Source organism: Macrobrachium rosenbergii, chromosome 50 (assembly GCF_040412425.1).
Source record: "Macrobrachium rosenbergii isolate ZJJX-2024 chromosome 50, ASM4041242v1, whole genome shotgun sequence".
Classification (NCBI taxonomy): domain Eukaryota; kingdom Metazoa; phylum Arthropoda; class Malacostraca; order Decapoda; family Palaemonidae; genus Macrobrachium; species Macrobrachium rosenbergii.
Window position 1 is genome coordinate 35,385,148 of NC_089790.1, and position 26,102 is coordinate 35,411,249.

Here is a 26,102-nt window from a genome sequence, read left to right on the forward strand (position 1 = left end):
ATCATCACAGGTCAACTCATAAGCCATAACTATAATGTTACATAAATGTTGGGTATATTACATAAACATATATGTGCATATGTAGCATGTATATACATACGTATATATAGACATATTTTATGTACATACCGTATTGAAAAAATGTTTGTATAATGACTTGTTTTCTCTTTTATCGTTATTTTACAATTTATAAAAATCAAAGAAACCGATCATGACCTAGAAAATAATGTTAACATGTTAAACGTTTGTTCTTCTTCTGAAAACAATTTAAAAACTTTCACAAAAGTATACAATGAGAAATATATCGTTCCCCGCATTTTTTTTTTTTTTTGTGACTGGATATCAAGTTTCCAGGGCACTTATTAGTCATTGCAAATAACATATGGTAACACATGGGGCACCAGGTTAAATGGTGCTATGATTTATGATGTTGTCACGGCTTGCTGATGCATCAATAAATCTAGGCCCTGTGACGTAATGAAGGTTCCTTCTTAGGAGATTTTGATATTCAGAATTGGTCTGTTCGCACTCTTTTTATGTGTCTGTTTATGTGTAAAACTTTGTAGGAATTCAGTGGTAATTTTGACATATATATAAATAATATTGTTCGACATGTCTTTACAGGTGCTAGCCTGCAATATCCGTCCCAGTAAAGAGAAAGGTTGAAAAACAAAAGGCAATCGGAAGCGTATCTCATCAGCGTGTTCCCAGGTTGGTCTCCACTGATTCATGGCTGTCGAACTCGATACTGACATTGGTAAATGACACCAACGGTTAACTACAAGAACTGGCAAGTGAGTTATGGAAATTGTTAATTGTAAATGGCATGTTTGGTAGTACCTATTCATCCTTAGTAACTTATTAAGTCTGGAGGCTTTACGGATTATCATAATTCAGTGGAAGCCGTGTTCCGAAGTCTCCAGATTCTCAGCATTGCTGCTTAACTTGATCTACTAAAGCGGATCAAATGTATGGCAGAGATAAATTATTTCTCTTAACGTATTGACACAGTTTTAGTGTTTTACAATATTTATATCTATATGTGTTTTTTTTTTAATTTTAGCACAGACTGTATTGCGGATGATTTGAGAGTTTGGTTAACACATTCCGATAAAACAGGGGAGTGATGAAAAATTGATATATCTTCTCTAGAAAGCTATTGACTTACCATTTAAGACAAGAATGTCATAGGATATTAAATCACTCTATTGACAGACCTAAAATATGGGATAAAGGTACCATAAGCAAATATGTATATTTTTGCGCCAATAACCACTTCGTTGTTACGCCAGTTTGATACAAAACCAATCAGTTGCAAGTAAGGAAATAAATCTATCGTAAAAAAATGTTGATATATCATATTATAAGTAAAAACGAAGTATTTATATGTTGGCAGTCCTTGAGGCGTTTATTCACTGCTTCCAGGCAGTCCGTGTACGTGGTAAAAATATGGTAACTTACCAGTCCACTCTTCTTGCGCGTCTGTCCTTCATAAAGTTTTATGCTGTCGTGACCTTTTTAACTTTACTTGTGGAACGGGACCAAAGGCCATGCACTTCGTTAGCAGACTTCCACAGAACAAAATGGTCTTGCCCAAGGAAGAAAACAGAACAGAAATGAGAAGAAGGAAAGTGGATATCTAGAATAAGACGCGATAAATATTTTATCAATACAACAAAAGTGTACGGGCAGTGGTTCAAGCTTCTTGGCGGTTCAGAACTTCTTTAGGGTTGGGACTTGCAGGCTTGACCCTTTCTTATATCACGTACGTATTTGACACTATGAGGACACATATTATGTATATATATATATATATATATATATATATATATATATATATATATATATATGTATATATATATATATATATATATATATATATATATATATATATATATATATGTGTGTGTGTGTGTGTGTGTGTGTATATATAGTATATATATATATATATATATATATATATATATATATATATATGTGTGTGTGTGTGTGTGTGTGTGTGTGTGTGTGTATGTATGCGTGTGGCTGTGAGTTCGTGCATGTGTGTGTTTACTATAAACCTTTTTCCTCCTCTGTACTTAAGGCTTTTACCTGGGCAAGCTTACTGCACGGTATACCAGCTCGCTGGTATGCTAGGCAGTAAGCCTGCCCGGTAAAAGCCTTAGGCACAGTGGTACTTAGGTCCCAGCTTCTTTTATGCCTGTCCGGTTCAGTTGGTAGTGCCCTTGCCTCTCAGTTGAAAGACCTGGGTTGATCTCGATGTGAGACAAAGTTTTATATAGTTATATATATATATATATATATATATATATATATATATATATATATATATATATATATATATATATATATCCACATATATACTGTATATTGAATAACTATGAGCCTTGTGGTGTGGTTGGTACATGATAGTTAGGCAACTGTGGTTGCTGCAACAAGTGTTGTAGTTATCTCATTCCGAGAGACCCGAAAAGAACCAGAAAACTAATCCTACCTGGCACCACACTGTATATATATATATATATATATATATATATATATATATATATATATATATATATATATATATATATATATATATATGACCTGGTTCTCAGTCACATAAAGGTTCTACCAGTACAAATGAAATGCTTGGGATACAATTAACACGTGTATTTTTCTTAATATTTACAGGACTCTGTTGCTAATATTACGCTACTCAGTTATGCGGTTATAGTCGGAAGGTATCCTTACTGATCTTTAACTTTTCGAATTGAACTTGCTTAGGTCATAGACCTCAGCTAATTGGTCTCATATAATCGAAAGGAACCAATAAGATCTTCGATGTATGGCACACATTTGAATTGCCCACGCCAAACCCTAACGATCGTGTGGCGTTCGACGAATCAGCAGTATCAGTTCGTTATCCTCTGATCACAAAGACATATAAACAACTAGCAGATTTTCTGTTACGTCACAAACATGAATTTTTACAGTATATAGATCAATTCACCACTCCCCCCCCCCTTAAAGTTCTGCGTCTCGCTGGACCCACACACTGTTTTTTTTTTAAATTAGTTTCTCTGCTATTTGTGCACTGCCATTTGAGTATCATACCTCCCGACTTATGTTATCAATAATTCTTGCATAAACAAAAACTAAAACTTAGCAAGCCAGGGTCAAATTGCGCAGATATAATTGGCAATTTACAGTGTTATGAATTCCACGCATCGCATTGCTATGATTTTTTTTTATAAAAAAAGAGAAGTATGTAGGATCAATGGAATAATAATTTTTAGCTCCACACATTAACACACAATTTTCTTAGAATTTGACTGTAATAACCTGCAGTTCAAATAATCAAAACAAGGCAAAAACCGGATTACTATCAATCGTCCAGACAAAATTTTGTAAAACCACAGAAATTGAATAAAAAGAATAAATGACATCAAACAGACATGAATAACATCAACCAAAAAAAAAAAAAAAAATGAAATAAAAGATCGTGGAATGCAAGCACATAGACACATTTATGATGTTTTTTTTTTCACAACAGAACATGGCACCAATATTTGTAACCTTCGTCTGTATGCACATTGGGTGCACTATTAATGATTCCCAGACATGCTTGCACATCATCCTCACTCTCCTCCCCCAGATAACCAGGCAGTCCCGGGAAAGGGGATACTGTCTTATTCAGGTGCCACATCAAGACATCTTTGATGGGATGTATGTGTGATAAGTGGTACTCGCCTTGGACACTGGTTTTAATTTGCTGATCACCGCGGTGTCGTTTTTAATTTCTTTCACACGATGCAGTCCTAAGTAGGCGGGCTCCAGTTTATGTTTCCTCAGTTGTAGTCTTTTCAGATAGATTCTGTCCCCTTTTTGTGTCTTAGATGGTTGCGTGAGGAATTGCTGATCATATTTCGTCTGATACTTTTCACTGGCCCTCAACAGAAGCGTCTGCATTGTCTGAAACACTCTTCGGGTCAGGTTACAGAACATCATTCGGTATTGTTCGACACTATATAACGGTAAAGTTCTAGGGTCCATGATCACAGTATATGGCAATGAAGGCTCCTGTCCATACACTAAAAAATATGGGGTATCTCTTATGGAGTCGTTATACGCTATATTAAACGCAAGTTCCGCCATTAGCAACATCTCTACCCACTGATTCGGACTATCTGCTACTGAATATTTCAAAATATTTGTTACTTCTCTATTATAGGATTCAACTAACCCATTGGCTGAAGGCCGGTAAGATGCGATCGTGAAATGTTCTACATTCATCATTTTTGTTAGGTCTTTTATTACTTTGTTAATAAATTCATGTCCATTGTCACTGATTAACATAGGGGACAGCCGAACTTCACTATGAATGAATTCAAGGCTCTGGCAACTGATATCGCAGATTTATCCACCATCGCATATGTGTGCCTGAATTGCCCCTCCCCTGTGGGGAAGGGTCCCACAACATCAGTGTGTACCCTTTCAAATTTGATTGGCTCCACTAGCCACATTCGAGCCTTCGGAATAGGGACCATTCTGTATCTATATGTCCTGCTTAGGGACTTACATGTATCATGTGGATGGCTTTCTCTACCAAACAGGGAGGAAGGACGACGTGAGATTTACAAAATAAGATATCTCCTTCAAGGAAGAACATATCTTTGGTCACTGTTAGGAAATCGGGAAACTCGTTACTCGCACCCCTCAACCTGTTCAGTCCAGGGTTTGGACTTCTGACCCCTCATCACCTCTTCCACACTCCAACCACACAAATCAATCACACACACTCTTTCACTCCCAGGGCATCCATTTGCTGACCCCCCTGGAGGATCAGCTCTCTCGTTCTCACAGGTGGTTCGATTCGCACCCCTTCTCTCTCTCCCCCAAACTCTTGAGTTACTGAGTTAGTCCCTTTTCTACATCGGGTGCCTCTGAGGCATGCAACTGTTTCTTTCGTCGCTGTTCCTCTCACTTTGCTGCTCGGGTTGTAACTCCCATTATGGCATTCCTGGAGAGAGCATCAACTACCTTATTTATTTTCCCTGCTATATGTTCAATTCCCACAACATCAAACCCTAACAGCTGCTCAGTCCAACGAGCCTGGCGAGTGGTTAAATTTCCTTTCTTGAATAAATCTCTGTGTGTTTATTTTGACATTATGCCCCAGCAAAAAGTACCGATGTGTCTCCAGCATCCATAGAATGGCCAGTGCCTCTCTATCGAAGGTACTGTAATTCTTCTCTGCCTCTTTTAATGCTCGTGATGCAAAACAAATCGGTTTTTCATATCCTGCATCGTCACCTTAAGAAATCACTCCCCTTATAGTTATACTGCTCGCGTCGGTGGTTACTAGAAATGGTCGATTGAACTTTGGATACGCTAACAGTTCATTACTAGTGAGTGAAATCTTTAATTCTTGAAAAGATATTTTCTTCCTCCTGTCCGCAATGAAAATCTAACTGTTTCCTCAGTGAATCTAGTGGTCTCGCTATTTTACCAAAATCTTTTATGAATTTACGATAGTAGCCTGCGAGCCCAAGGAAACTGGCTACTTTTGCATTCTTTGGTTGGGGAAATTCTTTAATTGTTGCTACCTTATCTGCACAAGGCTTAAGGCCTTCAGATGTTACGATGTGCCCCAAAAAGTCAACTTCTTGCTGAAAGAATTTACATTTGGTTAGATTAATTTTCATACCATGTCGCTTTAAAGCTTCTAAGACTTCAATAATGTTGTTCTTATGTTCTACTGTAGCCCCTATTACGATTATGTCATCTAAGTATACAAACACGCTGTGCCCTAATAGTGAGGCTAATACAGACATCATAACACGTGAAAAATGGGCAGGAGAGTTCTTTACTCCAAAAGCTAATTGATCATTAGCTATGAAGGCTGTCTTTTCTTTGCTACTCTCGTCTATAGGACTTTAAATCCAAGGTGGTGAAGAATTTACTATCTCTGACCTTAATCAATGACCTTAATCAATAGTTCTTCTATAGAGGGCAGTGGGAATGCATTGTCTTTTCTGATATAGTGCAGCAGATTGCTGTAAAAATCGTTCAGATAGTGAAACAAGCATGAAATTTGGCACAAACATTCCTAAGACTACGCTCTCTTAGAAAAGGGCGCTGGCCACCTGAAAATCCAAGATGGCGGCTATTTTTCAAAATGGCCGCCATCTATGTTGAGATTCACTGGTTTGGGAGCATCTATTGGATGGAATATGCCAGTTTTTTTTTTTAAACCTCGACTTTTAGGTTATAAAAATGTTCCATACCACACATTTTATTGAAAACCCTTACTAAATGAATTGTAACCAAGATGGCGTACAAAATGGTTGCCATAAAAGTTTTTTTTTCTATCCACAGCGCTAGCAGACATAGAGACCAACTGTTTTTATTTAATGGTATATTCATGTGATCAGACAGTTTAACTAATATGCTATTTTCAACTGAAATAGTAATGGTATGGTCACATACAACATTGTGTCTAAGACTGTAACCATAAAAAAAGAAAAGAAGAGAAATACGGACTAAACGCAACCAATCTATGTATAGGTCTCTCAACCTACACCTTTGAAAAATTCGAGGATAAGAAGGTAGGCATAGCATGACACGTTGGATGCTCATGCTAGATTATCTACTGAAGAGAGGGCAATATTTATCTAGACTTCACATTTGCAAGTGCACAGAGCTGTGCAGGAAGACCCAGCTTGTAGCACTTGCACCTTTCCCGACAGCCTGCTTTGCATCCACATTTGGTAAGCTGTTGGCAACTCTTGGCTAAGGGCGAGTTGGTTGTCCAGAGGACTTGCCATGCTTCACCAGACTTTTGCCATCCCCACTCAGCAGGGTTCTCTGGCTGTGGCTGACACTGGGTGGCCTGCCCCCACACACAACCAGCCTGGTACGCAGCACGCTTGGTGTGTTGGAGGAGAGCTCCCTGGTTGGTGGAATGGCCTCATATGCCCTTTGTTTTCTGGCAAACATATCAAGTCTAGCCTCATCCACAGTGCCAGCAGTGCTGGATCTTTCATACATAAGTATGACAAACCTCTCCAGGACCTTCAGGTCACTCTCTTCCACTCTGAGAGGGTAGTGACTCAGTTTGGAGAACACAGTGGAGGCCTCTGGAAAGATGTTCCATGTCTGCCAGGGGGTCTTCTTGCCCTTGCTCCGGAAGGCTGACACTGTATCACAGCCTGTGAACGCATGGAAGACAGAGCATGCCATTCACCTTCTCCTGGCCCAGAGTTGCACAGGTCATGCACAGCAATCCAGTGCAGGCTCTGGCCTTGGCCAAATGCCACCCATAGCTTCTCTAGCCCTAGATTGTGGAGAGTGGAGAAAGCACTGACTGCAACGACAAGAACATCTGTGTCATTTGCTTTAACCGTGATGGTCTTGGCTCCATGTTCTGTGGCATATTTGGCATGGAGAAAGATGCGGGTGTCAGCTTCCTCATGAGAGCACTTTTCCAGTCCCTGAAGACTAGCCTCATGAGTGCTGAGGACAGCAGACCCCTTTCGTGGCAATGACAACATTTGTGGCAGACATCTGGGCAACTTTGTCTGCCAGGAACTGGAACAACTCTGTCTTGTTGGCATCGTGTCTTAGGAAATTGCGCCAGTTGGATGGAATTGTGTTCTTGTCTGTCACCTTGCGCCTTCCTCCTTGACCACGTTGGAGCCTGGTCTCAGCTTTGAGGCTGGATGTATTGTATACATCAAATACAAGATGTGATGATGTGTACTTGCTGCTATAGGATTGTATCACAGGCAAGAAGTCGCAAAGTGCATAGCCCTCAAAGGTCTTTCCTTTCTTTGGTGGCAAGGCATGGACCAAAGCTGATCCATCTACAATGAGGACATCAGTCTTTGGTTCTTTGTCTTCTAGTGTAACATGACTCTCCAGGACCGAGGTCAGCTGAGACTTCTGACATGTGTACAGCCTACCACCCTCACTAAGGGAAGCTGGGAATGTTTGATTCTCGTGCTGGAAGAATTCCTGCAGATCACATTCACGGCTCTGACAGGATATAAATAGCTTTGAGAAAAGCTGGCAATCCTCCTTCAGAAGTTTCTGCTTTGACTGTTCTACAGGAGCAGCTTCTTGCCTGAAGAAGTCAGTTCTGTTCTTCTTTATCGGCTCATAGAAGGAGACTGCATTGTTTGCCAAAGAGTCTGAAAACTTCTGAAATTTAGTGCGGCCTCTGTCAAGGTGTGTCTGTAGAAGTTCTGCTGAGCTGGGGTGGGCAATGTCTTTGTTGTCAATGGAATACAGATCCTGGCTCTCTTCCTGAAAAGGACTTCCCAAGTGTTGCAAAGCCAATGACAGCTTGCTGACTCTCTCCAAGAATGTCTTCTGCGCATGAGGTGTTTGTTCATGGTGTGTTGTCTGCTCATTAGACTCCTTACTTTGAACCTCTGTTTCGTATGCAGACACCAAGCGGATGATCTCTGGGCCAGCCACCATCCATCTTCTGAGTGCTGACGGATCTTCAGTCAGCCCAATGGCTCCCGCCATCAGCCTTTATAAAGGCATTGGTCTGCTCATGAGCTTGGTCAAGAGCCATTGCTGAGAACTGGCGACTGGTCTTGTGCACAACAAAGTTGCCAGCCTTGAACTCCTTGTGCAACTCTGGGTGTGAACTCTCTAGGGTAAGCATGTCCCTGAGGTGAATAGGCAGCCAACGAGCATAGTTTGTATTATTGTTGGAAAAAGAAGTAGGGTATCAGCTCATGCAATGCCTGGCAGTAGAGGACAAAATTGGCCTCACGGAAGGACCTGATCAGTAGGAATATCACAAGTTCCATAGACAACACCATGTGCCAGAAGTGGAACTGTGGACTCTGCTGTCTTCGAAGGTCACACCACTCCTCAAACTCTAATGCCTGCTCATTGTTGTTTGCTTTCTCAGCACAGTAGTCAGTGTATGCTGTCCTCAGGAGTTTGTACAAACTAGAGGCTGTAACCTGGTGCATCTGCCGTGTCCTGGTTACACTTGCAGCTGACAGGAAGGATTCTGCAGTTCCAGATGAAGCAACTCCTGCCTCCACCAGAGCTCCTGTCCAACCACTGCCATGAAGAAGAGTACCAAGAGATGTCATTGCTGCCATCTCAATGTGCAGACCACCAAACATTACCAGATACTTGTCTTCGCCATACTGATCAGGCCACTGCCACTGCACCTGCTTTGCTACGGCATAGATTGGCTGATCAGCTGTGATTATGGGTATCTGGCCAGGGTTCAGAAAATCAGTGACATCCTGCACTTTCTGCATCACGTGTTTGATCGTAGCAACAGAATGAGCCTGATCACGCAGGAGAAGCAATGAAGTTATGGTTACTTCAAATTCTGGGCTTCTCTTCATTGAAGCGTGATGAGCTGACCACGTCAGATTCACTGCATCATCTATTTCCTGGGTGACTATGACCTTGTCTAGCCACTGATACTCCAGTGCAAGCTGTGGCCCCAAGATATCTGTGGGTGGCTTTGGTATTGCAGTGTTTGGTGGCACAGGGTTCTTTGTTTGAAAGGAAGCTGGTGAGATGTTTGTGAATGTGTCCGGCAATTCAGGCACCGACCTCACTTTCTCAGGTGCAAACTTTAGTTGCTGTCTTTCCTGTCCAGTGTTCTCCTTGGTGGGGTGCTGAAATATGGAGATGCTAGTTCCATGGAAGGAGGTAGTGGCAGTGGTTGCAGATGGGTTGTGGTCGATGTTGTCCATCACTGCAGTGGTGAACAACCCTTTTTCGCAGTACTGGGGACAGACCACACCCTCCTCCACATATTTGCTAACTGTGGCATCTCTAACTGTGCAGAGACCTCCAGTACTCTGTCATAAGAGATACTGAGGCCATACTGATGTAGCATTTCAACCAGGTTTCTCTTCCTGGTTTTGGCATAGACTGAGAGTCCCATGTAGACTGGGAATGGTGTTTCTCTGTCTTTGGAGTGTCTATGAGTTGTTGCTCCTCTTTGTATCAGGAGTAGCAGTTGAACTGCATGAGCTGTGCAATGGCCTGGTCTGACTTTGATGCTCCAAATCGTAACTGTGACTTGATGTCAGCCCCATGCTCAACCATCCCTACAAACTGGAGCAGGAGAGGAGGCACAGAATTTCGTACACAAGCCTCAGAAAATGTGCCATCAAACCGTGACTGATGATCAAGTATAGACTTTCTGAGAATATTTGCTGCTTTAGCAATGATAACTGCCTCTGAAAGATCAGATGATTGAGCAAGTGCTTTTCCCACATCCTTTTGAAATGCAAGTAATACATCTCTGCCAGATTTATGAGCCTCAAGTTCTGGAATTTCTGCCAGAAGTTTGTCTTTGAGTCTCGTGGAATTTACACTTGGTGACTCTACACCTAATTGTTCCAGACGTTGTTGGTAGAGGTGGCAAATATCTGCCAGCCGAAATGTGACTGGATCATCTGAACAAAGGTTGTTTTCAACAATGTATGTCATCAGTTCTGACAGAACTAGTGGATACACATCTGATTCTGACTCAGTGCTACCTTGGTCTTTCTCAAGGCTCCTCAGGTAGGACCTTTTTCTGTTGTAGAGGGCACAAAGACAGGCATGGTGATACTAAAACTCCTGTGCAATGACATCCCCACCAGTCAACTTAGCAAGGAGCTTGCCATCACTAAGTATCTCTGCACATTCACGCAATTTCAAGTCAAGGCCCTTAGTACTAGCCTGTCTGAGATCAGATGCAGGTGCCACTTTCTCACAGAAAATGCAAACTTCATTGTCATGACTGGTTCGGCGCAGTTTTGCACGACTAGTCTCAGTGTTGCTGGTCTGGTCATTGGATTGTCGCTTTCTTGCACGGTCCAGTTTAGTGTTGTTAAACAACAAGCGACAGTTCACATGGTATTTTGCTGCATTTTTTCCTGAGAGTGGCCTCTATGCCATCACCTTCATCCAGCCTTGCTGGATCCATTATCAGTGGCATTTCATTAATTTCACTGAACATGGGAATGTTCCTTGCCAGCATTGTGTACCCATCATGGTCTAGGACATGATGACTTGGAGGTGATGTCAAGTGCTCACCTCTTTTGTCCTTCTGACAAAGACAACACAAACTCCAGTTTGTTTTTCTACTGCTCAATATTGGATTGGCATCACATTCTGCCATGATTTCACTTTTGATTAAGGCCGAGGGGTTATCCTTTACCACCTTAAACAAAGCACACATTCCTGTATGGGATTCAACTAGGTTCGGTCTCCCTACACCTAGCCCGATCATTCATCCAGTGCCATTTAAGTCCCGTGTGATCTGTACACCATCCGGGTAAGTACATGAACCATCATGTACAGCCCCATACCCTTGGCTCGGCTCTCCCGGCTGGCACATCCTGTCTATTCAGGTGCGGCTATCTAACTATAGCTGGTCTGGGGCTGTTAGAAAGCATTTGGGACACTAAACTAAACTATACTACAACTACTAGTCTAAGACTACAGGATTAGTAAAGCTGGATTAGCTGGCACTGAACCCCATGCTGAGTTACACAGCAGTGATGTCACCAGTGTGCCCTGGTTGTGTGCAGACATACACTCTTTTACATTTATTAATTTTCCTTCAAAATTGATGAGTTATTCGAAAGAGATGGCCTCATTAGGATCTAAAACCACAGAAACCAAGATCCATGCTTAAAACGATAATTGTTGAACGGGCATTATTTCTCATTATAATTATTGTTTCTACCTTTTCTTGGCAGCCATATAGCCCCATATTTAAAGGTAAACTGTACTGGGAAGCTACAGAAACATAATATTCACAAGAAATAGTATGGAAGAGCTTTACCATATTGCTAGAAGCAAATACATGCCATTCTAGTGAAAAATTAGCCAAAATCTGTCGATACTGGCCGCCATCTTGGAATTTGGCCGCCATATTAAATTTTTGCGTGGCCAGCGCCCTTTTCTGATAGAGGAACTTTAAAAGAGCACTTGTGCAAAATTTCATGCTTGTTTCACTATCTGAACGATTCTTATGAAATATGCAATTATCTGCTGCACTAATAATCTATAATCAACACATAGCCTAAGAGAACCATCCTTCTTTTTAACCATCACGATTGACGAAGCCCAAGGAGATTCACTCTCTAATTGTCCCCTGCTTCCTTAATTTATTAATTTCATTCTCCACTTCCCGCTGATAACAAACTGGAATTCTATACAGTTTAGATCTTATGGGTGGTTGATCCCCGGTCTCTATAACAGAAAGAAAATTATTCTGCCAGGGTTTCGTCGCCAATTGCGATTACATTTTGATAGCTTTCCATAATTTGCTAGACAATATTAATATTGTGATAGGTAATAGTGGTAGACAACAGTTCGCAGAAGTCTATCCAGACGTTCTTCACCCCGACCCTGATGCGTGCTACTCTCAAGGTCGTGAGTATGTGAGAACCATCTGCTATTGCACAAGGTTCAAGGTCGCATATTGACCCATTGTCTAATATGATACGCTGATCGCTAGTGTTAATAAATGGCACATTAACCTTGCTGTGTATTACCTCGCTCGGACCCAGAATGATAAAATCTTCCCATTGCTGATGGGGCCTGATAATAACTAAGGTGCCTTCCGGTAAGTCCCGTGCAGGTGTCACGGTGAGGGATGAGAAGGTCTGGAGTGGTGCAACATTGCCCGCCTCTGGGCCGGCGGGTACTTCCCCTCCACCACCCTTCGATCTTATGGAGACCCGTAGGGACCTCGGTGTCTCCCCCTCTGTGGGGATTCGTTTTCCTTTTAAACATACTTCGATCCCCTTCCCATCTGTGCCTAAAATAGCTGAAATCCCTTCTACTTGTAATGCTGGTACTACATAGAAGGTGTGTGTCACTACTCGCCCATCGATGGTAACCTGCCGCTTCACAGTCCTCTGGGTTACCATCCGATGGCCACCTGCTGTGCTTATAACTAAACAACCCTTCATAGGCTGCACCGACCCTGTCACTAGGTGTTCTTCTAACAAAGACACACATGCGCCAGTGTCGAACTACCCCCTTTCCTGTCGCTCTCCCACCCATATTTCCACGATGGGCACCGCGACTTCCTTCGCGGATTGAGGGCAGGCGATAGGCTCTTGCATTACCTTCCTTCCCGGCACCCTCAACGTTCGGGGAGGGGCGGCGACAGTTGGTGGAGGGCTGTCCACTACTTCTCGGGGTAGTTGCTTGACTCCCCTCACTCCCCAACAAGGCGAGCCTTGTTCTACGGGGGGCATGGTCATTGTTTGGACCTGATGAGCATGGGTTTAGTCGGGGGTCCTCCTGACTCCTCCTCCACGCTGCCTTCCCCTTCCCCTCCTTGGTGTAGGGGAAGCGTTGTTCTGCTGGCTGTCGTCGTTTTTTGAACAAGCGTTCTCAAGGTGGTCTGCTGCATTGCATCGAAAACGTCGCGGCTTAGTGAGAGAGAGCCCTCACGTGGCCCTCTCTTCCACACCGCCAACAATGGCTAACCGACTTATTCCCGGCTGGTTTTCCCTTGCCTCTTTGAGGTCCCTTGGTGCGTGACCCTGCCCCCCGGATGGTGGGTGAGGCTGGCTGAGGACTCGCTTGGTCAGGTTGTTTAACCGTTGCAACAAACGGTTTGGGGGTGGCCTGCCCCCTCCCCATTGCTTGCTGGCATTCATGGTAAAACAGAAGTTGAACCTTCAGCAGCAAGGCTTGTAAAGGCCTCTCATTGCCAATAAGGAATCCCACTATGGAGGTGGGAAAAATTCGCCTCGGCATGCATCAGCAGAAGGCTTCTTTTCCCTCTATAGTCTGGTTTATTTCAGGGGTGAGGGACTCATAGTCTTCACCGACGCGATTACAGATTGCTGAAATCGACTCTTGCACCCCCTAGCATGGGGTCATAATCTTCCATTAGCTCCATCTTCTCCTCTTGGTGTAGGGCAAACTGTTGGGTGAGGTGTTGTTTAAAAGTACCCAAGTCTAATGAGTAACTGGCGTCCCAACTCCTGATTTGCCGTGCTGCATTCCCGGTCACTTTTTGTTTTTTTTTGCACAATTTTTTCTCTATCTGTACAGTCTACTATGGCGTTTTCAGTACACTTTATGAAGGTCTCGATCGAAAGGAAACCTTCACTAGTGCATGAGTTGTCAAACTGAGGCACTGTTCCATCTAGCACTGGCAGTTTTTTATTTTCTCGTCTGGTCGCGCTTGCGGTGACGACTTGACGTCGGCCAAAATTGTTGGTGGGTCGACGGGCTTTTTATTTTATATTTCATTTGTTAATTTGTGCAGCTCTTTAACGCGCGTTGGATATTCGTTGACAGCTCTTTCGCACTGTCCTCTTCCTTGGCACTGTTTTTGTTAGCTCTGGTAATGCTAGTACTGGCACTCCTGTCGTCGCCCGCCGATTTTCGAGTTTGCATTGTTTGTTTCACCTTCACAATTACGATGTTAATTATTATGTACTGCCAACACCCGCAACTGACACCAAAAATATGACCTGATTCTCGGTCATATAAAGGTTCTACCAGTACAAATGAAATGCGTAAGATACAATTAACACGTGTATTTTCCTTAATAGTTACACAGGACCCTGTTGCTAATATTGCGCTATCAATTATGCAATTATAGCCGGAAGGTACTCTTACTGATCTTTAACTTTTCAAACTGAACGTACTTAGGTCATAGACCTCAGCTGATTGGTGTCTTATAATCGAAAGGAACCAATAAAGATCTTCAATGTATGGCACTCATTTGAATTGCCCACGCCAAACCGTAACGATCGTATGGCGTCCTACGAATCAGCAGTATCTGTTCGTTACTCTTTGATCACAAAGACGTACAAACAACTAACAGATTTTCTGGTACGTCTCAAACATGAATTTCTATATAAATCAGTTCATATATATATATATATATATATATATATATATATATATATATATATATATATATATATATATATATATATATATATAAAATATATATATATATACACATATATTAAATTATATATATATATATATATATATATATATATATATATATATATATATATATATATATATATATATACATATATTTATATACATATATATATATATATATATATATATATATATATATATATATATATATATATATATATATATATATATATATATATATATATATATATATATATATATATATATATATATATATATATATATATATATATATATATATATATATATATATATATATATGGGTGTGTGTGTGACCCATGTATGTATGCATAAATGTATTTTGCTAGAACTACACATAAAACCTAAAATAATATTTTGGTACTAATTGTGGTCTTTAAGTATATCAGATTAATCTACTATCGCAGTACCAGTCTCTAAATAAAAAAATATCCATATTGGTAAGTAGGCGTGAGAGAGCATGGCCAGGATCCATGTGGGAGGCCTTGAGTGACGGGAAGAAAGTGACATATGCCACTGGCTTGCGAAGCTTTCATACTGAGTGGGATAATGGCGTGGTGACAGTTGGTCTGTAGGTGGCATTGTGTGTGCTGCCGATGATAATTTTGATATTATTGATGGGTAAATCTTGAGGTAGAGAGAACGAATTGGTAATGAAGTTAAACTTCGAACGGGTTGGAGTTATTCTCTCTCTCTCTCTCTCTCTCTCTCTCTCTCTCTCTCTCTCTCTCTCTCTCTCGTTTTGAATGCGTTTTAATATACATACATACATACATATATATATATATATATATATATATAATTTATATATATGTATACATATAGACACACACACACACACACACACACACACACACATATATATATATATATATATATATATATATATATATATATATATATATATATATATATATATATATATATATATATATACAAACATTTATACAGACACATATACATACATGCGGATGTATGTGTGCTTCACCTACAAAATCAAGATTTCCTCAGATTTTTAAATAATTTTTTTTAAATTGCACTCATCATAGTAGTATGATGATAAACAATACTTATTGATTACCAAAGGGTTGAGTATCTCTTTGTCTCTGTTGGCTTGGCTAAGTCTAAGGCCAGCACCCGACCTCTTAATCCCTAATGGCCATGCTGGTCATTAGGTCAGCTTGCTCTAAACAAATTAACCGCCTTACAGCTGTAAATTTCAAGAATTATCATCCCAAAGATTTTTTTAACATTTCATAAATGCGAACAAAAACCTGCATTTCAACCAAAATTCGTATTGTCAGGACTCTGACTACAGCAGACAAGCACTTGGTTAACATTAACTGCTATGAACCCAAACCGGTACCCAGTTGGTTTGGAATAGCATCAACTGGGCAGGCACGAACTTTAGAGTAGAGACAGACCCTTTGCATGATGACTTACTACAGAACACCTGGTTTTGTAGATCCTTAATTGAATCAGTTTAGGAATAGTTGGATACACAGTTCTATACAAGAAAAACTTGACAGACAATAACAATTTCTTAAATGGAACCACAGTAGTATATTGGCAGCCCCTATTTTAACATCGCTCTTTTACTATAACGTTTATTTTTCGTTGTTCTGTTAAATAACTTTCTCTCAAGTGATAAAAATACCTGATTTACAAATCTAACCGAGCTTTATCAATATAATGGCTAAAGAAATGTATTTAAACCGAGTTCCCATATTTTTCATTCTCATAGTATTGGAAATATAAGTTTGATTGTCAGCAATATCTGAAACCTCGACCTCTATTTCTATTTCTGTCCATGCAAATAGAAATCGGTCTTCCTCATTTAGAAATGGGGAAGATCGAATTCTTTTCGTATGGATAAACGTCCATTTTTAACAGAGGTTCTTATTTTGCTAAAAAATGCTTTTTATTTCCTAGGGGCTTCTTCTTACGAAAGTTTAAAAGCTTTTTTTTTACTCGATATTATTGTTTATGCTTGCTCCTACTGCAGAGTTCGTTATCGTCGCCATTGGTCACCTTTCTGTTTTTTTTTTTTTCCAGAGAGCCTCATTTTGAGTAAGTTATATTTTATTTACCAGTTCTGTTCGGTATCAAGGGGAAGGGAGGAGCTGCTACTTGTTTATAAATCTAGAGAGAGAGAGAGAGAGAGAGAGAGAGAGAGAGAGAGCGCGGGTAGTTTTGACCTCGCTCACGTCATTCTTCAGATTCTTTCAGTCAACTCAAGTCCACGAAGATAAGTTAAACTGAATTGATTTCTAATTGACGGAGAAGTCATTTATGGCGTATCTAGATTCCAAGTAGAGTGACGGCATCGTAATAAGAGAGCTCCCCCCTTAAAATAATTTTCCCCTGTCGAGGTGATTTAGGCAATAAGATTTTGTTGCGAAGATGGTGGAAAATCTTTGGTTCATTGTTATGTCATTGTATATTGCTCCTTCTATATTTAGAAGTGATTGGGTTTATAGTCGATGACGTCAGAAACTCAAGTTTCTGCTGATGGAAAAAGTCATTAACAGCTATAAAATTGTGACAGTGTGCCTCATGCCGAAGTAAAAGACACTTTTGCTGATTATTAGAAAAATAAGTATACCTTAGTTTAACCAGACCACTGAGCTGATTAACAGCTCTCCTAGGGCTGGCCCGAAGGATTAAACTTATTTTACGTGGCTAAGAACCAGTTGGTTACCTAGCAACGGGATCCACAGCTTATTGTGGAATCCGAACCACATTATAGCGAGAAATGAATTATCACCAGAAATAAATTCCTCTAATTCTTCATTGACCGGCCGGAGACTCGAACGCGGGCCCAGCAGAGTGCTAGCCGAGAACTATATCGACCCGTCCAACGAAGAACTGCTGATTATTAGAACAATTAGCATAACAGAATAGCTGTGGGCATAACAGTATACGTTGGTTATATTTTGGTAATAGCAATCATTGGTCTGCATTCGATGAAAATAAGTTGCAGTTTGAGTTTCAGTATCAACAAAACATTACTAGAAGCAGCTGGAAGGTAATTATAGTACAGGTACTATACAAACGGACTAACAAACAAGCAGCAAAACAGACACGTATAGTACGAGGCCAGGGCCGAGGATTCTGTCATCTGAACAGTCACTTCATCTTCGATTCACCTGTCAATTATCCCGTAATTTATGTGAGGACGTCCGATGACACGCTCTTCTCGCTCACCGGGTCATTTTTAATCTGTCTGAAATCGAGTCTCAATATTAGAGGAATCCCTATTAGGTTATGAGAAGGGGGCGACGCATGCGCGCTAACAGGGGAGATTATTGGGGAGGGTAAGGGGGGAGTCGGGGCGATCTTCCTCTCGTTACCGACCTATGGAACATACCGGTCTCCGGAGCTCGACCCTAATTAAAAGAATTTGAAGGATTTCTGATTGCCATCTCTCTCTCTCTCTCTCTCTCTCTCTCTCTCTCTCTCTCTCTCTCATGCAAAAAGGATCAAACTTTATACGTGTGCTAAAATGTCATTATCTATGATGTTTTTGTTGTGTAAATAATGTCATTTGGAAACCACACCTTTCATTTCGATATTTTACTCAAAACACATTCCGTTGTTTTACTGTTCTTACCAAAGATAGACAGTCCGTTACAGGCCATTTTTTTTTTTTTTTTTGAAACGCAACATAAAGCCATTCAAGCGGTTGCGTCTCTATTCAGCACTCCTTGACCAGAAATGACATAACTCCCAGCGCACCCTTGAAATAAATGACACAACTTACAAGCCTCTCTCTCTCTCTCTCTCTCTCTCTCTCTCTCTCTCTCTCTCTCTCTCTCTCTCTCTCTCTCTCTCTCCCTCGACACTTGGACCAATAATGGCCTCACGTCTCAGGAATCCCGGCCACTACGCTAAAGAGATTCAATTGGCATGAGATAATGAGACCCGAGGATCCATATTGGGACGGACAGTGAAGTTAGTCCACATACTGCGTTAATGAGACTGCTTAAAAGAAGCTCGACAGGTACAGGAGATAAAGTGCAGATACAGAGACTAAATACAAAAAAATTAGAGTGGCTAAAAGTAGGTTGAGGAAAAGGGAAATGTGTTAGGTTAATTTGGTGGAGCAGGAAAGCATGGCCCCAGTACGCTGCTACCACAGCTGACATAATACCAGAGAGAGAGAGAGAGAGAGAGAGAGAGAGAGAGAATGATACACCAAATATTCGGAGAGAGGTACTGAATGTATTGGGACGGAGACCCGACCCTGAAAACCGTCTTAAACTTAACATGATACAGAAAGAAAGAGAACTGCTAATTCAAAAGAAGAAGAAAAAAAAGTTACGGGATCATCTTGAATCCTCCTCATTACCTTTAGAATGAATCGAGGTCATCCTGGTTGATGATTGATCCGCTTCTTTGTCCAGCCAGATGACGTAGAGATAAGAGATATGGTGACGGATACTAACAAAGATAGCTGGCCAAATAGACGGGAAATTATCGACTACTTTTGAGAGGACGACGCTCACAAGATCTGCATAGACTTAAGACGCTCACATCCACTTTACGAAAGTCTTATAGTATTACTTTAGATCATCAGATAAAATCTGATATAGCTTACTCTTTTGCTTTATATTTACCATTGATTTCAGATTGTAATGAATTGTTACCAGTTTTGAAATCTTTTAAAGATAAGACTAGATTTACTTCGGACGAATAATGAATCAAATGATTTGAGAAACCGTAACCAGCCAAATATATAGTCTCTCTCTCTCTCTCTCTCTCTCTCTCTCTCTCTCTCTCTCTCTCTCTCTCTCTCTCTCTCTCTTGTGTGGCCTCATAGCACAAGTGATTGCCATTCACTTCATAAGCTGACTGACCAGCGTTTGATCAACAAACGAACAAGTATTACGCTACAGGCCCGTTCCCTAAATCTAGCATGCATCTGTTAACCTAAGCAGTAAATTTTGTACTTAGTTGTTAGTCGACTGTTGTGGCTCATAACTGCAGTATTGAGAGAGAGAGAGAGATAATAGGTGTGAGTTTTCAGCGCTTTATCACGATGCATACCATAAAAAACGGCAGGCCTTGACAAAGTTCTTTATTGGAGGGGTGGGTAGAGCTCTCGGCTAGCACGCTGTTGGCCCAGCATTCGACTCTCCGACCGGCCAATGAAGAATTAGAGGAATTTATTTCTGGTAGGTCCCGTTGCTAGGTAACCAGTTGGTTCTTAGCCACGTAAAATAAATCTAATTCTTTCGGGCCAGCCCTAGGAGAGCTGTTAATCAGCTCAGTGGTCTGGTTAAACTAAGATATACTTAACTTTTTAACAAAGTATATTATCCTTACGTCACCAGGTTGAAACCATTCATAAGATATTCCCTCTTTTTCTCGCCGCAATTCCAGCATCTCTGTGTGGGGCTAAGTGTGATCTGCCTTTCTTCATGATTTATTCGATATGCAATCAGCAAACGACTTTAAACAGATTCCAGTCCTCTCTCTCTCTCTCTCTCTCTCTCTCTCTCTCTCTCTCTCTCATTCAAGTGTCCGCCGGGCCCCACGACCTATCCACTTTCAAGAAGACTGGTCTGTTGTCGCCATATGAGGCATATCTAGTGACACTTTTTTCTTATTAATGTTTTCCTCTTTTTAAACCCGAATCTAATTTGGTGGCGTTGTTGTCAGTCAACCTTCTTATTGTATAAACAAGCTGGAGGAAAATATATTTCGATATTAAGTATACTGATTTGGTGCCGTATGAATAAATATTTTCAAGTATTTTTATGTTAAGATCATGCATCAGTGGCCTTAACGGTTGTATTAATTTATGCATTTTTCTTGATTATGTCAGTACACAAAGACAATTATTTAATAATGTGAATCAGGTGTTAATGATGTAGATTTCCATAAAGAATGATATATATATCCGCATAGAAAATGTTGAAGATATAAACTTAGTGCCAGTGTTCCCTTCATTGGAATAAAAATTGCTATCCGGGCATAGATTGATACCAATGAAAATATTCTGCTAATATTTATATACATATATATATATATACTGTGTATATATATATTTATATATATATATATATATATATATATATATATATATATATATATATATATATATATATATATATGTGTGTGTGTGTGTGTGTGTGTGTGTGTGTGTGTATATATGTATATATATATATATATAGATGGTAGAATACTGTTGTGTCACAATAACAAACACACATCCACATATATATTTGTGTATGTACATATATTACATATATATATATATATATATATATATATATATATATATATATATATATATATATATATATATATATATATATATACATATAAATGAGAACACTACGAGAAAATAACTGCCTGAAGGTGTTCATGTGTATTTACTCATTCGTCGAGTGAATGTGACAAAGTTTATGAGAATGTTGAAATATTTAGACAAAGGAAGCAAAAACCACCAGATAGTTATTTGGCTATGAAGAATTAAGTGGTCATTGTGGCTATTGCAAATTAAGATATATCTTGTGAAAAAAGTTAACCAGTGGTTTTATATTTTATATATATATATATATATATATATATATATATATATATATATATATATATATATATATTATATATATATTATATATATATATATATATATATATATATATATATATATATATATATATATTATATATATATATATATATATATATATATATATATATATATATTAATATACATATATATATATATATATATATATATATATATATATATAATATATATATATATATATATATATATATATATATTAAATCAGTATATATATATAAAATCGTCCTTTTATATCCAATTCGCTCTACCTCGGAAGTAATATATTTTCATATATGTTACCAAAGGGGAATTTTTTAGTTGATAATAAGTTCGTCGTCCCGTGGGCTCGAACCAACGAAGGACAGGAACTCAGGAGTACAGTGGACGCCTTAATCCACACGGCCAGCAAGTGAGGTATATGTGGATATCGGGTCCCGTCTACAAATCCCCGTCGAACTCAGGTGTTTGTATTTGGAGAAGATATCCACCCACCTCTGCCCTGTTGACTGTGTAGTGCGTTTGTTGCACGCAGCCATATTATGACTTTTTATCACATCACCATGATTCATATACAATCAGTAAGCTACAAACGTCCTTTAATATCCAATTCGCTCTACCTCGAAAGTAATATATTTTCATATATGTTACTGAAGGGGATTTTTTAGTTGATAATAAGTTCGTCGTCCCGTGGGCTCGAACCAACGAAGAACAAGAACTCAGGACTACAGTGGATGCCTTAATCCACACGGCCAGCAAGTGAGGTATAAGTGGATACCGGGTCCCATCTACAAATCCCCGTCGAACTCAGGTGTTTGTATTTAGAGACGATATCCACCTACCTCTGCCATGTTGACTGTGTAGTGCGTTTGTCGCAATCAGCCATATTATGACTTTTTATCACATCACAGTGATTCAAATACAATCAGTAAGCAACAGACGTCCTTTAATATCCAATTCGCTCTACCCGGAAATAATATATTTTCATATATGTTACCGAAGGGGAATTTTATAGTTGATAATAAGTTCGCCGTCCCTTGGGCTCGAACCAACAAAGGACAAGAACTCAGGACTACAGTGGATGCCTTAATCCACACGGCCAGCAAGTGAGGTATAAGTGGATATCGGCTCCCATCTACAAATCCCCGTCGAACTCGTGTTTGTATTTAGAGACGATATCCATCCACCTCTGCCATGTTGACCGTGTAGTGCGTTTGTCGCACGCAGCCATATTATGACTTTTTATCACATCACCGTGATTCATATACAATCAGTAAGCTAGCAGATCCTTTAATATCCAGTCACTCTACCAGAAAGTAATATATTTTCATATATGTTACCGAAGGGAAATATTTTAGTTGATAATAAGTTCGTCATCCCGTGGGCTCGAACCAACGAAGGACAAGAACTCAGGACTACAGTGGATGCCTTAATCCACACGGCCAGCAAGTGAGGTATAAGTGGATATCGGGTCCCATCTACAAATCCCCGTCGAACTCAGGTGTTTTTATTTAGAGACGATATCCACCCACCTCTGCCATGTTGACCATGTAGTGCATTTGTTGCATGCAGCCATATTATGATTTTTTATCTCTTGTCCTTCATTGATTCGAGCCCACGGGACGACGAACTTATTATCAACTAAAAATTCCCCTTTGGTAACATATATGAAAATATATTACTTCCGAGGTAGAGTGAATTGGATATTAAAGGACGTTTGTAGCTTCCTGATTGTATATGAATCACGGTGATGTGATAGAGTGTCATAATGTGGCTGCGTGCAACAAACGCACTACACAGTCAACATGGCAGAGGTGGGTGGATATCGTATCTAAATACAAACACCTGAGTTCGACGGGGACTTGTAGATGGGTGCCGATATCCACTTATACCTCACTTGCTGGCCGTGTGGATTAAGGCATCCACTGTAGTCCTGAGTTCTTGTCCTTCGTTGGTTCGAGCCCACGGGACGACGAACTTATTATCAACTAAAATTCCCTTCGGTAACATATATGAAAATATATTACTCCGAGGTAGAGTGAATTGATATTAAAGGACGTTTGTAGCTTACTGATTGTATATGAATCACGGTGATGTGATAAAAAGTCATAATATGGCTGCGTGCGACAAATGCACTACACGGTCAACATGGCAGAGGTGGATGGATATCGTCTCTAAATACAAACACCTGAGTTCGATGGGGATTTGTAGATGGGAGCCGATATCCACTTATACCTCACTTGCTGGCCGTGTGGATTAAGGCGTCCACTGTAGTCCTGAGTTCTTGTCCTTCGTTGGTTTGAGCCCACGGGACGATGAACTTATTATCAACTAAAAAATTCCCCTTCGGTAACATATATGAAAATATATTACTTCCGAGGTAGACTGAATTGGATATTAAAGGACGTTTGTAGCTTACTGATTGTATAGGAATCACGGTGATATGATAAGAAGTCATATATATATATATATATATATATATATATATATATATATATATATATATATATATATATATATATATATATATATATATATATATATATATATATATATATATATATATATATATATATATATATATATATATATATATATATATATATATATATATATACAGATATACAGTAAACCCTCTGTGTTCGTGGGGGATGCATACCACACACCCCTCGAGTAGCTAAAATCAGCAAATACCTAGAACTCTTCTAAAACCACTTAGAACTGCTTATACAGGTATTATCCTACTTACGGTGGGGTTAGGTTCCAAAAAAACCCATCGTTTGTTGGAAAAAACGTATCTCGAATATAACCTAGCCTACACTAGGGTATTCAGTACCATGTATACATATATGGTAGCCTAGCATACACTATAAAGTATACTCTATGTAGTAATTGTTAATGCCAGCAAATTCTGGAGGTTCATGCAGAGTGACTTATGGTAATTCAATACAAAGAGAAATTGAATAACAAACAAGAATTAGCGTACCATACACTATGGTATATCGTATACATATACGGTAGCCCATCCTACATTATACTCTACTCTGTATTTACATATCATATTATACAAACATCAACATAACGAATATGCATCTTTTCCATGGATATTTGAAAATGTTATGCCTTAATTCACTGTGTCCAATAATATTGCATATATTTAATATTGTTTTGATATTATAAATTGTGATCATAGCGACCATTGTTTTGGTTTGGAAATCGATTACGTGGTAAGTTTATTTCACTGTATTTAACTCGGTTCAGACCGCTTTTCTTGCTTTTAGTTAGTGTAAATGACTTTCAAGATACACTATTTATGTGAGGCAAGGTTATTTTCCGTTATACAAAGTGCTTTTAAGTCGAAATATAACTTAAATGCTTTTCGTTGTGAAATTAATTTAGCTATTTTTTTAGTTAATAGATGATGTTGGCCATTTGGAGGAGTTTGTTTTGGGTAAAAAAATCAAGATTCCATTCGTTATTTTCACTTGATTTCATCATAATACGAGCTTAACGTATTTATCCTTTATCGGCGTAAAATTAGCAGTAATGTGTTCTTTCATGCCCAGTAGTTTTGATTAAAATACTTTCTCTCCAATTGTAATTACAGTCGAGTTTCATCCGTTTTGCCGATGCACGATAACTTATAGTCATTAGCAGCTTGAACATTGTTTTCTCAGCTTCAGCTACAACTTGCAGCTTAAATTTAGCAATATATTTCCTTGCCGATCTTTTATCCATGCCGATCTTTTATCCATGCCGAATAAGGGTATAATGTAAAAATATATCAGTCCTATTCTATTAACGTCATTCGTCCCAGGACCAACTCAGACAGGTCGATTTACGCTCCCTCTTGACGTCAGCTGATCCACAACTCACCTGTCTGCACTCTCTCTCTCTCTCTCTCTCTCTCTCTCTCTCTCTCTCTCTCTCTCTCTCTCTCTCTCTCACGATATTGATTTGGATATCCTAGGTTAACTGACAGCATATTTATCATGTCTATAGTATATTTCTAAAAGGGGATTAAATATATTACTATTTCATTACATTACTGTAAAGTTTATTTACACAGTTTATATATAAATGATGTACGTACACAGGTTAACACAATTATGTTTGTTTGTTCTGCATACCATTACCATATCGCTTTCATGTTTTTTACTTTCACTTCTGCAAGTCTTATCTTTTTTTTATTTATCCTAATATCATTATTTAACTTCCTTATTTTAAAGAACACTGATATTTTGGCAAAGAAGGCTATGACATCATCTGGTAAATCAACTCCCGCACATTCAGTTTCAGATACAATATTTATAAAGCATTCTTTTCCTGCCTGCAGACTGACTCCATGCACAATTTGAAATACATATACATCCCGATCAGCAACTGGGTTCTTAAAAGATGTTTTCTTCGTTTCCATAGGATCAGTGCTTAATTGCTTCCACATCTTAATATTACTGGGCCCTAAATCATGGACTAGAGCAACAACAGGGTAACCTGCATGCTCAGCCTCTTCTATTAACATTATTATGTTTTGATACATATCTGCTACATCAAAACCATAGAAAATTGGTTGCTTTCATTTTCCTATC

At 39.3% G+C, this 26,102-nt stretch overlaps 1 long non-coding RNA gene across 2 annotated transcripts in view; it reads left to right on the plus strand.

The window, feature by feature from the left end:
- Positions 1 to 26,102, plus strand: part of LOC136832832 (uncharacterized) — a 655,893-nt gene that overhangs the window by 487,745 nt on the left and 142,046 nt on the right. For both annotated transcript variants that reach the window (XR_010851336.1, XR_010851335.1), the window contains exon 6: positions 625 to 794. This is a non-coding gene — a long non-coding RNA (uncharacterized lncRNA). The remainder of the gene's footprint in view (positions 1 to 624; positions 795 to 26,102) is intronic.